Source organism: Haliaeetus albicilla, chromosome 7 (assembly GCF_947461875.1).
Source record: "Haliaeetus albicilla chromosome 7, bHalAlb1.1, whole genome shotgun sequence".
NCBI classification, from domain to species: domain Eukaryota; kingdom Metazoa; phylum Chordata; class Aves; order Accipitriformes; family Accipitridae; genus Haliaeetus; species Haliaeetus albicilla.
This window is the reverse complement of record NC_091489.1, coordinates 21,733,365-21,749,488: the sequence shown is the minus strand read 5'-3', so window position 1 is coordinate 21,749,488 and position 16,124 is coordinate 21,733,365. Positions and strand designations below refer to the sequence as shown.

Genomic DNA, 16,124 nt, shown 5'->3' with positions numbered 1-16,124 from the left:
CACTAGTTACTTGATAGAAGAGACCAGTACCCACCTCATTACAACTTCCTTTCAGGTAGTTGTAGAGAGCGATAATGTCTCCCCTCAGCCTCCTTTTCTCCAGACTAAACAGCCCCAGTTCCCTCAGCCGCTCCTTGTAAGACTTGTGCTCCAGGCCCCTCACCAGCTTTGTTGCCCTTCTCTGGACACGCTCCAGCACCTCAATGTCTTTCCTGTAGTGAGGGGCCCAAAACTGAACACAGTACTCGAGGTGCGGCCTCACCAGTGCCAAGTACAGGGGAACAATCACCTCCCTGCTCCTGCTGGCCACGCTATTTCTGATACAGGCCAGGATGCCGTTGGCCTTCTTGGCCACCTGGGCACACTGCTGGCTCATATTCAGACACTGCTGGCTCATATTATTTTGCTTTGCTTTGGAAACCTCAAATAGAGTTGCCAATACACCCAGCTATTCTGTGGATATTCAATTAAAATCGCCACGAGACTGCTCCTATGGAAGGAGTTATGAGGATGTGAAAGTAAGCTAAGGGGTAGCATAAATTATTTGAGTCCCTGGTTAGTAGCTACATGATGTAGCAGCAATAGCAGTCACTGACAGAGCTCTGTTGGAAAAGGAAGATGAATGGCAGATGCTCCATTGTAATTTCTTGCTATCAGCAGAGAGCGTAACAACAGGCATTAATCCACTGGCTTAATCAGAGGTAATAATATGTCCAGGGAGCTACCACTTCCAAGGCGCAAGTGCAATTGCTGTCATTGTACATTTGTCCTAGAGGGCTCTTTAGGCAAGTGCATGTCATAATACTTTAGGAGCCAAAAGAATCTGAGTTCATGTGACTTTAATTATTAACATATTTCCCTTTTCTTAAAAAGAAGGAATGGAAGCGTCATAAATCATGATGTCTAATCTCATTTATTTTCTGTTGTTTGAGAACAACACTCAGAGCTTTTGAAGTCTGTGTATTATTTGTTTCACGGGGAAAAATGACATTATAATAACCCTCAGAACAGCTTAGAGAGAAAATTCTGTTGGTTTTGGATATTTTTATTTTAATCCAATCCAGTTTCTCTGTGCCATGAAGGAATCTGTGTTTGGTTTAGGCAGAACCATCTTAGATACCACAGTTGCTTCAAATTGTGCAGCTCATTAAGACAAAACAAAAAGTCTCTTGATAATTGATGACTGAATAAACAAAGAGGAAACTGGAGGCAGATGTGTGCTGGAAAGCTTTCTGAAATCCTAGGATGGGATGGGGGAGAGTTTGATTTTGATTTTAATCAGAAGCACCACAATTCTCTCTTCACCCTGAACATTTCCTACTTGACATTTTTTGTTCTTAATCTTTGTTGGGGGAGGGCGTCACTGATGTTTAATTTTAAGTGAATTTCCAGTAGTAAATCTAGAAAGATTTTAGGCTGGCAGCTGTGCAGCCTCAAGCCCTCCCTCTGCAAAACAGGCTCTGAAGAAGGAATAAATCCCTCTACCACTGTCCTGCCAGAAAGCTTCTTCCTCGACATGGAAAGATCATCTGCAGGAATTACTAAGCTACTAGCACCTTTGTCCATCTGGTTTTTATATCCTTGCTGAAGCTGCCTGAAGAGTAACAAGATGTGCTGCAGGACCTCCTCTTACGGACACATTTAACTCCCCCGGTAGGAGCTACACCAGGAGTACAGGTTCACATAGGCAGGGCTCATCATTCAGCTCCTGTCTTTATTTCTCCTGCCGCTATGCCTGCTTCTCTTCTACTCAAAAACTTGCCTGCCTTTGATAACAAGTATGCATCTAAGCTGGCTAGAGGAAGAGTTTCTTCAGAAATGTTTGACAAAAATTGTCTTCCTGAAATTAGATCCTGTAATTACATTTCAGTAAAAGATGAAAACTTGAGACCCAAATCCAACAATTTTTAGTGGAAGTCCTTTGGCCAGTAACAAGCTTTAGATTCAGAAGAGCTGCTGCGGCATTTTACAGGCACGGTCGTTGAAGGTCTGTACACTTCAGTCTTTTATGTGGGATGTGCATCACTGTGTCTCTCGCTGAGTTACTCCAGCATATGACAGGAGTCCTTGGTGACACTTCACAGCAGGTTCAGCTTGGCTGAGTAACCTCGGTTACAGAGGAAAATGGGATAATGAGACAGACACACTAAGGCTCACCTGAGGAATTCCTATGGCATCTCTGAATCCAATATTTCCAGATGGAAACTGTAATTTTGTTTGTGGGAGAAAATGAGCACTAAATTGCTCTGCCCCGTAGAAATGATCCCTGTGGCATTCAGAAACTTTTTGTAGCCAAAAGTCCAGTTTTCTACCATGTTTCTTGATTGAGCGTATTCACTTAGAGCTAATAACTAAGACCTCTACCCAAATGCAGTGACACTGCTTTGTGGTAGTAACTTATCTAACATAAAGTAAGGCAGAGTTGGGTTAACACAGGGACGTGGATGACATAATGGGAGTAATGAAGCTGATGTAGAAAGTGCCTATGTCAACTGTAGCTCAGTGCTATTATGTAGCTTGTGAGAGTGTCCAGCTGACGGAGGAGCTGTCTGCTTGACAAGATATAAAACTCTGCTCTTAACGCCATCTGCTTGCTGATGATCCTGTGGCATCTTTTTCGTAAGAGCAGTTATTACGGTACTCTAAAAAAGGACTTCTTCAGCTGTAAAATAAGTAAGTAGATCTTTTATCCCCTTTAATTGTTGGTGCAATGTGTAGCAACACATTGCTCTAAATTGGATTTAATTGGGCAAGGGACGAGAATAAAGGAGGGTTTTAGTCATCCTCCCTCCATTTCAGGTTGGCGAATGCAACACCTGCTCCCACATTCCAGGCTGCTTTCTCCCATGAGTGCTGGTGCACAAACACTTGCCAGTTACCCTTTGACTATAACAAATTAAAAAAACCAAAAAACAAAAAACAACCAACAACAACAACAACAAAAAAAACCACCAAACTGTTTTTCACCAAGTTTCCCAAAGCCAGGCCATCAAAATGAGTGCATCTGTATTGGTAGAACATTTTTTTATCTACATTTTCCCTGTCTTCATAAAGCTACCCTAAAGCGTTGGCTGGTGTGTAATACAAGGCTTTGCAGCAAGTTATTTGTAATTTCTCCTAGGCAAAATACCACAGCAATTTGTGTCTGAGTCTCAAGAGCGCCGGAGAAGTGCGAATGTCAATTCAAAGGGGGAACTCAAATATGTAGCAACAAAATAAAGTAGCAACACTGGAACAGAGAATTGGTAGGTTCTGTCTTCTATAGTTATTAAGTATTGAAACAATCACTCCAGACCCAATGGGGCTTTGAAAGCATCTGGATGTATCTTATCAGGCAGTTAGAAAAAGAATATGAACAAACTAATGACAAACAGTCCCTGTTCACTTGAGGACTCTCACTCCTGCATTTCATTTGGCTCACAAGCACCTGACCAACTGTTAAACCACAGAGAGCTACTGTAAAGCCAGTTTAAATTAAAAAAAAAAAATCTTAAATTAAAAAAGACTGACTTTAAAAGCCAAAAATAAATTAAATTTAAAAATTACAGCATAATCTGCTCTAATTAAAATCCTACACTATTGAAGAAGTCTTCCTACACTGTGGTCTCTGAACCAGAAGTCCCCATGAAAGGCGTGTAACAAAATCCAAGAGCAGGCTGTGAAGCATAGGTAAGCCCCTGTTCTCCCTCATCCTAGGGGCATGTCGTAACCATTACACTACAAAGCCATTTCATTCTTGCACACACATACAAAACAAACCTTGAATTCTTTGTTGCATAGATGGACTGTTCCTGCTCAGCACACCTAAAGCTGCAGGCAAGGCATTCTGCTGGGAGCTACAAGCTGTGGAAGAAGCATTGCCCCCCCAGCAGGCAATGAAATTTAATCTGCCCCCCCCTTATGGATAACCCATGTAAATGCTAAACTGCTATATAAATTCCAAGCACGTTTTGTTATATAAAGAAAAGACTTCTCTTTTTCTCCTGGTCCTATTTTGTAATGGTCACCACCAGCACTTGCGATGAGCCGCACCCTGTACCTGGCACGTGCTGAGAACGCCGGCTGGAGGGAACACAAGGGGACTCCAGTAGATTAATGCTTCGTATCTGGGTGCAGATAGGATGGAAACATGAAAGCAGCAGCGGATTCTGAGCTGTGACTCAATCTGAGGTGCTTTTGAGCATGCTCACACTCAGATCTTTCAGAGACCTACTGGGCTTTAAGGTTAAAATGCAAGAAAGCAAAGCAAGAAATTTGCACCAGGCACAGTGCTGAAGCATTTTCAATGTAAAACAAAAGCTAAGTAGGAGTTTTCAGGGTCTTACCCTTGTATTTAAGCACAAAATCCTATTTTGAATTCCTAAATCCCATTTCAGGAACATTTCTTGGATCTAGTCCTTAATATCTTGATGACCCATGCAATGTTCTCACATTCAGTAAGAAACAGAGACTGATAGGTCTCATCCGTAATATCCATGCATAGCAGCTGTAGGATGCTTCTAATCATCAACATTCTTTAATTATTAATAAAAGTTTTATTAGCCATGAGTCAAAAGCTTTTCTTTTTCTGGCAAAGGGCTGGGAAGATAATTTTTCTTTCTAACTGTAGATGTTTTTAAAGCAATAACCCAAAATTTAAACCAGATTTAAATATATTAAATGCAAATCCCCAGATAATTAGCACATTATATAGCTAAGTTGCTAAATACATAATATATCAAATAGCTATTTCTATTAAAGAATATCCCAAACAATTCTGTAATGAAATTCATGCCTTGCGTTTCCGCTTTATAGGGACTGTTCTTATTCTAACACAGTACAAGATGTTACTGTACAAACTTCGTTCGTGTTACCTTCTAATCTATTCTTAGGAAGCATTTTAATGATAACACCTATTGTTCTAATAACAATTTTCAGTCTTTATTGCTTATGGGATCTAAGGCTAACCAGAAATGTAACACTTCACTGTGTGTGAGAGTGATTGATCCCAGTATATAAAAGACATTTTTTTCCCAGTGCAAGATATTTCTGTCTTTGTACTTTGCAACTACTGGCATTAACAAGAACCTGGAATTAAATCAGTGCAAATCAGAAATATGCACTGAAGATTTCCTATATGTATTTGCTGCTTTGTCTCTCACAGGAGGGACTGTCCCTGCATTCCCCAGCTACATTATCACACACTATAAAGGAGGAATTGCAATGAATGCAGTTGGTTTATTCCCTCCAGGAGTTCCCTCTGGTAGAGTATGTCAAAGTACTCCCAGCCGTCAGTCTGTCAAGTCTGCTCGGATGTTTTGGAAGACGGCGTGCTCTGAATGGGAATGTAACAATAGCAGGCTGATTTTTCAGCAGCCAGCACTGATAACTCTGATAAACAGTCTTCTTGAGGTAAGAAGTGACGCATATCAGAGGTTCCTGCCTTGGACGCCAAGGTTATTCGTCATGTAATTGGATATTGTTGGAGAAAACCATAATTATCCCAGATTTAAAGGCATAAGGCCATCTAGTTGATAATACGTGGTCAAAGATAATCATTCGCTGCTGAATCCACTTTAATCTTTCCTATTCATTTACTTTTAAGAGATGTGACCTAACCAGGTCTTACTTAAACAAAGCTGTGACTTACTGGCTTCATGATTATTGTTAAATTAGAGACCTGGCACTCTTGGAATTTCATTGCTATGGTAGGGTAAAACTTAGATTCTCCTAATTCAGAAGTCCAGGAAGTTATCAGCTGACAAAAGCAAGGAACACATACATCCCCCGGCAGATGTGGAGGTCTAGTTCTAGCTCCAGCCAGCAGAGAGCAGGTGTAGTGAATACCTGCTAATGCCATCAAGTTCTGCATACACATTGGCCTATTTCACCCTACAAGTGCAATAAAAATGCCAGCTGATGTACAGGTAGGGTCCGTCATTAACTGTGCCCAAATTTGCCACTTTCAGCCGACCCTGGGCTGCCCAAATGATGGGAAACCTCACAAGACCTAGACAGTCTGCTACTCCTGTCCTCACCTACCTCTTGTCTCTGCTCCTGCTCTCTGGCTGCTCAGCCATCCCTCCGCTGAAATTGTGTTAGAGCTGGGTCCCAGCAGTCCTAATCATCCCCTTGGAACTGTAGTGGGAGTTTTTATCACATTGCCCATTGACTGACCCAGGAGATTCTAAGAAGTAGCTGGCTTGGCTGCCCCCCTGTGCTGAGGCAATTAGTCATCTGGTGGGCTATCTCCTGCTTCCAGGAAGTCAAGGACTATCACATCACAACAGGTTTTACCTCCTGCCCCCAGGGAAGCAAACACATGAAAGCTCACAAAGTTACACCAAACAAAGTAGTTCCTCTGGCTCAGGCCAGCTGCAGATCCCAGCAGCCTTCTCCATCGCATCTCCTGGCACCATAAAATTGATATACCTCTTCTCCTTCAATGCTTTGCTCAATCATGTGATAGGAAGTCAGATTCCCTGCAATGCTCGCTCTCTTTCACATGCTAACGCACACTTCCATGTTCCTCATTATAAACATCCACAAACCATCCACATAAGCATTACAAAACCTTCATCCTATACAAATCCTACAAATGCTATATGCTACTTTTAAAGATAGATTTTTGTTCAAACAGCCTCTTGGCTGCTCATTTGCTTTTTAATATTCCTAGCATGGTAACCATACATTACAATACTTTCTTCCCTAAAGGCTGTACAAATAAATGAGGCTTTGGCTTTTCTCCAGATATTTTCCCATTGTTGACAGGAATATCTGTTTTTAGATCCTTTCCCGTTTTTCCGTAAAGGTAGCCTTATCTTCTTGGTCCATCAGTAACAGTTCGTTACTGATGTGGAATTCAGGCTCTTTGAGGCAGCCTTTCCTGTAATTACTGTTTCTGTCATTAATTGTCCCGTGAAACTTGGGCTATCTAAATGGGATTTGATGTAATTCCTTAGGCTTATATAGGGGAAAAAAAATTCTACCAGAGTTCTTTGGAGGTATTTAATTTCATTGCGTTATCATTATGGAATAGCTGTTAATGTTTGTAAGCTCTTTTCCCATCATAGGCTGCATATGGAAATAGATAACCCTGGCTGAAGCTCTGGATTGTTTTTGGTGAGTGAAGTGGGAAAAAGTTTGTAAGAGACTGGTACTGAGCCAAAATATCAAGACTCATGTAGATCCTAGGCTTGTTTAGTCATGTTTTATGCATAGATCCAACATATTTTCATGCATATTTTTTCATGCATAGATCCAACATATTAAATAAATATACAAAAGAAATTACAGAATTCTATGATAAAAAAATCTCCTAGTTCTGAAGCCTTTGACTATTTTCTCTTACTCCATTAAATTACTGCTTAAGAAGGAATTTCATCTAGGAAAACGAAAGAAGGCAGGAGGCAATAAGTAACAGAAAGGCATTGCAAGAAGTGGTTGAAGAGTACAAATGAGGGATCTCAGCTCTGAGCAAGGAATTTATATTGCACAGTACCAGGAGTGGTAAATTCTCTTCACAGATAGCACATAGCATCACCAGGGGAGCAGCGTGCTTTCCCCTTACCTCTTTTGTACCTTTATAGGTCCACAGTAAGAATGTTCATATCTGAGGCTTCCTGACAGTCAACAGAAAGACACAGGCATTTTGAGAGCTCTTTTCAGCTCACAATATAGCAATGTAAATACCTCACATGAATCAAATGAGCTATTTCTGTTGGTCAACTAAAAGGGACCCGAGGATGACTAGCTCAAGTTTCCTCCTCTGTGAGGAGGAATAATAATAAGAGAGGGTAATAAGATTTTGAGAAGGCTCACATGCACGAAGAATCAGATGTCCAAGACACCACTTGTTTGCTCAAAACCTTCTGATGCCCTTTTACTGAGGAGTCATGTTTAAAAACAGCCACTTCTGATTATAATTAAGGGAATTTTAAAACATTTGATTGCAACTGGTGTCCAATCTTTATTTTTTAAAAATGATCAGCCAGAGGCGTAGAGAGGGAGTCACACATTGCCTGATATTTATGGTTTTATTTCTCAGTGTCCCACATGGGGGGGGCGGGGTTGCCTTGTCTTTCTATGTCTGCACACATACCCACTCCACATACCTGAGCATTAGTGGGAGTGGATGTTTCTAGAAAACATACAATGCCCATTGTGCAGTACTAAGCAAATGCAAGGTACTATATTGTGAATGTAAAAGGCATTTTATGTGGTATAATAGAGAAAAATCACTAAATTGGACATAGTCCATGAATGCAGATAATATTCCATGACATGGGAAGAATTAGTCCAGCCAAGAAACATGATACCACATATTTAAAAAGGAAATTTGGCTCTTTAAGGAACAATGATACCTTTTCCTCAGCTATTGCATCTTTTCCATCATAACTTAAAACCTCAGGCTATGATTTTATGATATCAACGTGCAATATATTAAAAAGATATCCTTCTTAGTGAGATAACACTTATTCATTAGTTCCTGAAAATCAATTCATTTTGGATGCTTCTAACTGGATCGTCTGGAATCAGGACACTCAAATCAGCAGATCTCTTAGAAATCCACTGCTTCTAGGTGTTAAAATCTACTGATTCATAATGAAAAGGAATTTAATACATTTAAATGCTTTTAGTGTAGCACAATTGGAGGAGTTTTATGTAAATTCTTAGCAAAATTTAACAACAAAATGAAATAAGTATCTTCTGTAATGTGGAAAACAGCATATGTGAAAGAAATACATGGAAATTGCTTAGTTATTCAGAATGACAACTTTCCAGATTCTATTACTGCACATCAGTTCTGCTTAGGAACGATAGACCACTACTTTCAGATGGGATGAGAAGATCTTCTTCCTACCCAAGGCCGCGCAGAGCAGGAGCAGAAAAATCACACACAGGAATGTCTGCCTCCCCGTCTTACTGTTTCACAGCTCTTCATAGTTTAGCTCATGTTGATAAGCACTTAAGTGTTAGCTCCTCTCAGAGATGCACGTGCCTTCACTTACAATGCAGAACAAACTGGCTTGCCTCAACATCAACAGTACTTTTTTTGGTATTTAAGTGGGAAGGCAAGGATCTGTTGCAGCTGATTTCAGTGCTGCAGCATGCAGTGCTGGCAATAGGCCAGACAGGGCAATTTCTGAGCACGTCTTGCTTCCAAAGCATCTCAGCCTCCAGCCGGTCCCACGGCTTTGCCCAACATGGGCCAGGCTGCAGGTGTGGGCTATAGCTGCCAGCTGTAACCATTCAGTTGATCCATCAGTTGTGGCAGGGCTGAAATAAAAGTATTAAGTAAGCACTCTTCCCTGTGTTAAATTAAGGGGAACGACTTGTCCCAAACAATATAGGGGATAAAGTAACTGAGGCCTTTGTTACTTGTGGCTATGAAGGATGATTCTTAGAATTGGTCCTTATCCCACTTTTCTGACCAAAATATTGCATTGGCCACAACGCTATTTTAAATTTTCCCTCATAATATATTCAGGTTACATAGACACAAATAGCATTTATATCCAACCCTTTTCAGTGGTGTTCACACTTCAGCCACGGGTGAAGAGCAGAACTTACAGTTATTAGCACATTTGCAACTGTCCCCTCACCTAATAGCCCAGATATTACTGGCAAGACAACACAAATAATAAAAGAAAAAAATATGTTCAAATATCAATGAACAAAAAAATATCTTTTAAGTACTTCTTCAGAATAAAAGCCACTACAGATGCAAGACACTTTTTTTCAATAGTAAGTGGACTAGACAATAAGATAGCTGGACGTATCTAACACCTCCTGAACATTGCAACTGCTGAGGACCTCAGGGGTGGCTGCAAGTACTCTGTCCTGCCCACACCTGGCCCAGGGGAAGCTGCTCACACATCCTGCAAACCGAGATGCTCAGGCCTGGAGGTTGGCTGGGGAGACGGCACTATGCAAGGTCATGCAGGGCTGCCAGTGCGACTTGGCTCTTCCACAACTCCCTGAAAAAAACACCACCATTTCTGAACGTGGCTAACAGCGTTACATTTCAACATTTATTTGTTAGTTCTACTGTCTTGCCAATTGCACTTGAACCCTGAGGGTGACCGGATAGCTATAAATCTTGATAGTCCAGAATAACTATATTTGAGACAGAGCCTTAGAAGTACATGTAAGTATCTGAGAAGAGGTATAAGGCTTCTGTTCCTACAGTATGCTAAAGGTTCATTACTCCTAACATCTATGTTTGCTTTCTTCCTTTGAAGAAAGGTAAGACCATTCCCATATTAGCCATAAGAAAACAGTTACAGGTATACAATGTGGCAGGTATAAGATGCTAGAAGCCACTTAGTTCTGGTTTCCTTATCAATCAATCAACATTATCCAGTGCAGCACGGTGCTTTTGCAGCTTACAACCCTGGACATCTTCCCAGAGAAGTCAGGGGGCAAGAGAGAAAGGAGAAGTAAGCTCCAGATCTCGTCCCAGCCCTGAGGTGTCTCACATTGCCAACCCTGCAACCAGGAGGAACTCCTGAGTTTAGGCAGCTTAGATAGAGCCAAAGTAATTAAAACTGATTTCTTAGTATCACACAGGCAATGTGATAAACCAGGCAGCTGAATTCGTATCTGCTCAGAAAAGAAGTACATTACTTTTTAAGAGTATGTGTAATGTGTGACAGATATTTTGGATACTCTTGAGCTGACATCTGTAGAGATGTGAGACCATTACAAAAGCACAGCTCATTTTCCTTTATTTTCCCATAAGGACTGTATAAAGGAGAGGGGAAGGGAGAGAGTGCTATTAATACAGTGGAACCCCATAAATAAGAATAGATATTGTGAAAACTGCTGAAAACAAGACTGGTTTGGTTATTCTCTTAACTTATGAATATTCATACAGCCATTACCATCGGTGTTTTCTTGAGCTTCAAAGTCTGAATTTGCAAAATCTATATTTTTCAAGCAATACTGCTGAGATGTTTAAGTAGGTAACAGGCAAACCTCAAAAGCTTTGGCGAGTCCATTTTATTAAAAAAAAAAAAAAAATTAAAATTCTGCATGTTTGTTTCAATTTATCTTCACATGTTGGAATTCAGACAGAAAACCTAAGATCAGAATTTTCTCATGAGATTCTCCTCCCTGGAAACAACTGAAGGGTAGCACCTTCTGCACTGTTCTCATCCTTCCACTTCTGATCTCAGCAGAAACTGAGGTGCACAGCTGACTCCAATATTTATTTATTTAGAAAGCAATGAAACATTTTGAACCTTAAAACAAACAGAAAGAAAGTTTTGTTTCTTGGATTTCTGCCAAAGATGTGATGAATTGTACTAAACAATTGTTAAACAGCAATTGTTATAATTTAGGGCATTTGGTCTGTGCCAAATGCTGCTCCACTGTGCATTATTGTAATTTAGGGCGCAAGCAGCTTACCCAAATATCGGCACAAAACTTGGCTGGTTAAATTATCTAGCTGTTTTCCCATGGGTCCTCTTTGAGTCAAAGGGAAGACACAGGCTCTGTGATACAGTAATTCAGAGCAGAAGGCTAATTTGGGTGCTTTGAATTGTACCCTTGGTGACTGGCTCATTCTCTGTTTAAGTTAGTGGCCAAGCTGGGTATCTAAAGTTGGCATTGTAAAAGTCTCCCTGTTTCTTACACTGGCCTTTGAATGATAATTAGGACCTGTCTGTATAACATCTAGTAAAACAAGGCTCCAACCACCCAGACATCTGTTACCAGATTGATCTAATCCAAAATGATTTGTACTCCCACATACACACTGAGGTATACTGGCATTTAGTAATAAAGAAAAAAAAAAGCAATTAGGAAAGCTATATTTGGCTTTATGCTGCAGGAAAATGACAAAAATAACCTAATATTGATGTGCATGTTAAATAAAACTTCTATTTGCCTTTAAGATTTAAATATATAATCTACGAAGTTAGTATTTTTCATCTTGTCTAGACCAACTATCGCCTGCTTAATAATTGTCTGCTCCTTTCATTATCTTTTTTATAAAATAAAAGTATTTAACCGTAGTAAATAGCTACCAGGCACTGAATGTATATAGTACTCTTTTACCATTCATTGCCTCCTGTTTCTCTTTCCATAGTTTAACGTTGCTTCAACAGGGAAATTTCTGCCAGTCCCTCTTACCATGGTACATCACGTCCCATTGGTCCCAGCCACAGGAAAGGGCATTAAATGCAGAGCTGCTAAGGCTGTTTTTTTACCACTGTTGGTTCAAAGATATTTGAGTGCTACAGAAATGCTATCAAGTCTTCCTCTCTCTTCTATGCCACATACAAGATACCTGCAAACCATTGAGCTCTTTACCCAAATGTATCCCCATTCTTGCATTCACATTGTCCAGTGCTTGCTCTTGCTTCCACACGCTTTCAGATAGAAAATGTTCAATAAGATAGCTACAGCAAGCTGAAATTTTTTCAGTGGAGTAATTTTGCCTTAGAAAAGGTAGTGTTATAATTTTTTCTAAAAAAATTATTTTTATTGACATTTTTTCTATGAAGGAAAGTTGCTTCTCGTTTCTCATTTTGTTAAGAAAACAAGCAGCATTACATTCTGACATTTTCTGGTAATTTTCCTTCACTATTGTTTCATTAATTTATTTAGACTTTAATATTCTAAAGTGTTTATTCAAATGTTATTCAAATACCAGGTTAAATGTTATTCAAATATCAGGTTATAGGATCTGTTATTCTAATGCAATGTTTTGAAGTTATCTCAACAGAATACTTGCTACATCAAAAGGAAAAAAATATTTTCTCATAAGTAAATTACTGCAAATTTTTAAATTCTGCCTGATGGACATTTGGTTTTAACTTCTAATTTCTAATAAAAACAAAGTCTGACATTTTCATAAAACAAATTCTGCTTTCCAACTTCCTACTGCTAACATTATTTTTATTATGTTAGCAATTGTATTCTGAACTAAGGAACCACACTTTTTAACAGAAAATAGTAAGGAACTAGCAGGCAGTCCTAGATGAGCATGCACTCCTGTTTATGCTATGACTAGAAAAGGAAGTTTATGTTCATGCAGAAAAGAGACTTAAATAAGTATTTCCTATTGGACTTATACAAGCACATGTCATGGCATAGTTGGAAACCTGAGATTTAGCCATTAAAAAAACAGCTGATGTAGATGGCAAATGTCAGCAAAGGAGATGCAGTTCATTTTCCAGTTCATTGGCATAGGAAACTAGTGGTTTAATAGGGTGATAGGCCAACTGATGTTTGATTTTTTTTCCACACAGTCACAAAATTTGGTAAAAGTTACATCACTTCCTTGCACACTAGCCCCACTAAATTGTTTCCTGTGCCAATGTTCCAGCTGAAGTTGGAAATACTGGAGGATTTCTTTCCCTTTCTGAAAAGCCAGAGTTAATGGTGGCTGAAACCAGTTTCATCTGGTATTACTTGAATATTGATATTATACTTTAAAAATAACAGCAAAAACTATGTAATGGGTTTCATTGAAGTGCATAAGAAGTTCCTGATAAAAATAACAGAAACCATTTTACTTATTTAGTATATGCATAATATTCCATTAAAAACAAGCCAGCATTAGCAAGAAGATAGACTAGACCATCGTTTGGGCTTTTTTTTAACTCCGATTTTGGGACACAGTAACAAACACTCTGTAATATCTCCACTTTTCAAAGCACTCAAGAGCATGAACAGAGCTGTATGGAAATACAGCTGAATACAGAACTGGGGAGCACAGTTGTCCCTGGCAGTTCAGTGCTCCCTGAAGCCCCAAAATTTTCTTTCCTTGGTTAATGGAGACACACAGCAATCTCCTTCGGTCAGCTTCTCTGCGTGTGATCAGAACTTTGCAGACTTCAAAAAAAAAAGGATGACACTTTGCCAAGCCCGTGTTTAGAGAGAAGATGGTGCCTGTCATTCTAAGGATCTGAGCTTAGTTTCTGAATTAAGCATCTTCAGACTGCAACTGTGGGTGGCAGAAAAAGTTTGTGGGAGCAATCACTCTTACGTTTAGCTATCTCATCCCACCCAAAGGTGATTGAAAATGGTTTTGTTGTTGTTTCTAGAGGATCTCTGTCAGCAGAAGGCAAGCTAAAGAGAGTAACCCAAAAGTCTTAAATTGTGAGATTAAGTGATGTCTTGTAGTTGACTTGGCATATGATATTGCAGGCCTCAGAAAAACAGATCAAGCACAGGCAAATATAGTCATTAGTGCTGAACAGATAGAAAGGGAAACAGAAATTTTGTCCTGACTATCCCAGCTGAAAACTTCTGAAATCACATGGCTACTGATGGAAGGAGATGTTTATGGATGTCAATACTGACATTTTGATGTGTGGTTAAGGTCTGGGGAAAAGTCTGTATACAGTACAATATTTGCATGACCATCTTATCAAAATAACCTGAATGCTTTCCTCTTTTTCCTAAGCTTTTGATCAATTATGGATTTTTTTAAAATAATGTATGTTACAATTGCTGTGTATCTAAATGAATATTGCTATCATAAGAGCTGTGCAGAGCCCTGCAAAATTATGTGTGATTGCCTGGATTGAAAAAACAAAAATCGTAACAGATATCTTAGGAAACATTGGAAAACATTTATGGTTTTACATATGGTCAGAATATCTTGGAAAGCATACTACAGCTGGAACTGCATTACTAAGAGTGGCCTGCCCAAACACATCTGAGAGAAACAGTTCTTCCAGAAAGCCTCCCCTCCATCTGCAGATCTAGTGGATGCCTTTAACCAGTTTTAGATAGCTCTTCCTCCTAGGCTATCTACTTGGAGTTTTTTTCTTTCTGCAGCATAATCGGTAAGACTACATTTCAAGTGGAAGCTGCAGTGAAAAAAAGAACCACCATGTGTTTGCCTGATTATCACTGGGGTTTGATAGCACGGTAATAAAATGCCAGCACAGGGGTGACAGCAGAGCTCCAAAGCTGCTGATCCTGGTGGAGCTACATTTACAGAAATGCATTTGTAAGAAACGCAAAGAGCTTGATTACAGTAAGTATGGCCTGATTTTGCAGTCATGAGAAACTAGGTCAGAGGGAGCTTAGTTTATCACTAGGATGTTTGTGCATCATTGTTAGACCTTTCCCACGACTCCCCAGCTGTATCTCCTGTCCATCCCCACAGGACTCGCTACTGTCATGCAAGATGCAAAGAGGGAAATGAAGCCTTAGCACTTCTGTGAGAGGGCAAATAATCTCAGCTTTGGGGTACGCACATCATCGGAAAGCTCATGTGCAGACAGAATGAAGGCACACTAAGTGTGGTTACAGCATGAGCATAAATGTAGAAATGGTACTCGAGTACTGTAGATATTTCATCTGAAATACACATCTGTATTTGTTTCGCTATAATTTAGTGGCCTAGGTATTCAACCTGACCAAAGCATCAAGCTTATTTAGACACTGCTAGTAATACGTCTGCAATCAGAATGTACATGGCATTGGGCAAAATCCAGTTCAGTGGTATTACTTTAGTCTCACATTGCAAATAGGAATAAATTTGGGAGAGGTCTGCACAAGGCCTATCCCTAACCTAGGCTATCCTAGTGCTCATTATAGGGTCTAAATGAGATTACACACAGAGATAAATTTGCCATTAATTATTAAAGTAAAAAAGACAAAGACTGAAGAATAATGAGTAGATACTCTGCAATATTATATGGGCAGCCATCAAGTATCTAACAAGTTTAAAAAGTTAAGAAATATGTATTAATTTTATTTCAAATGGTGTTTCTTTTCCTAGTCAAATATTATTTCCTCTCCATTTTGAAAGCTAAAAGGAAAAACTAAGTTATCAGATCTTGTGATATCTGGTTTACAAATGGAGGAGCAAGTCCTATTATTCCTCTATATTTATCATTATATTTATGTCCCATTATTCCTCTATATTTATCATTATAGTTATGTCCCATTTAATCTTACTGTACTATGCTTTCTTTGACAAAAATTTAAACTAGATATCACTTAATGCAGATTTTTGGCTACTCACTTTATTTTTATAATTTCAAAAGACAGGAAAAGATGAAATCATAGTTGCAAGTCTCTTCCATATACCATAAGGGGCAAGGATACCATAGGCTATCCGTCCACTCATGCCATCTCATTAAGGTAATAGGTGAAAGAAGAAACATTTCAAATGT

At 39.4% G+C, this 16,124-nt stretch overlaps 1 protein-coding gene across 2 annotated transcripts in view; it reads left to right on the top strand.

Moving 5' to 3' along the window:
• PDE7B (phosphodiesterase 7B) overlaps positions 1-16,124 on the top strand; it is a 183,291-nt gene that overhangs the window by 75,781 nt on the left and 91,386 nt on the right. The gene's annotated exons all lie outside the window — the stretch shown is intronic.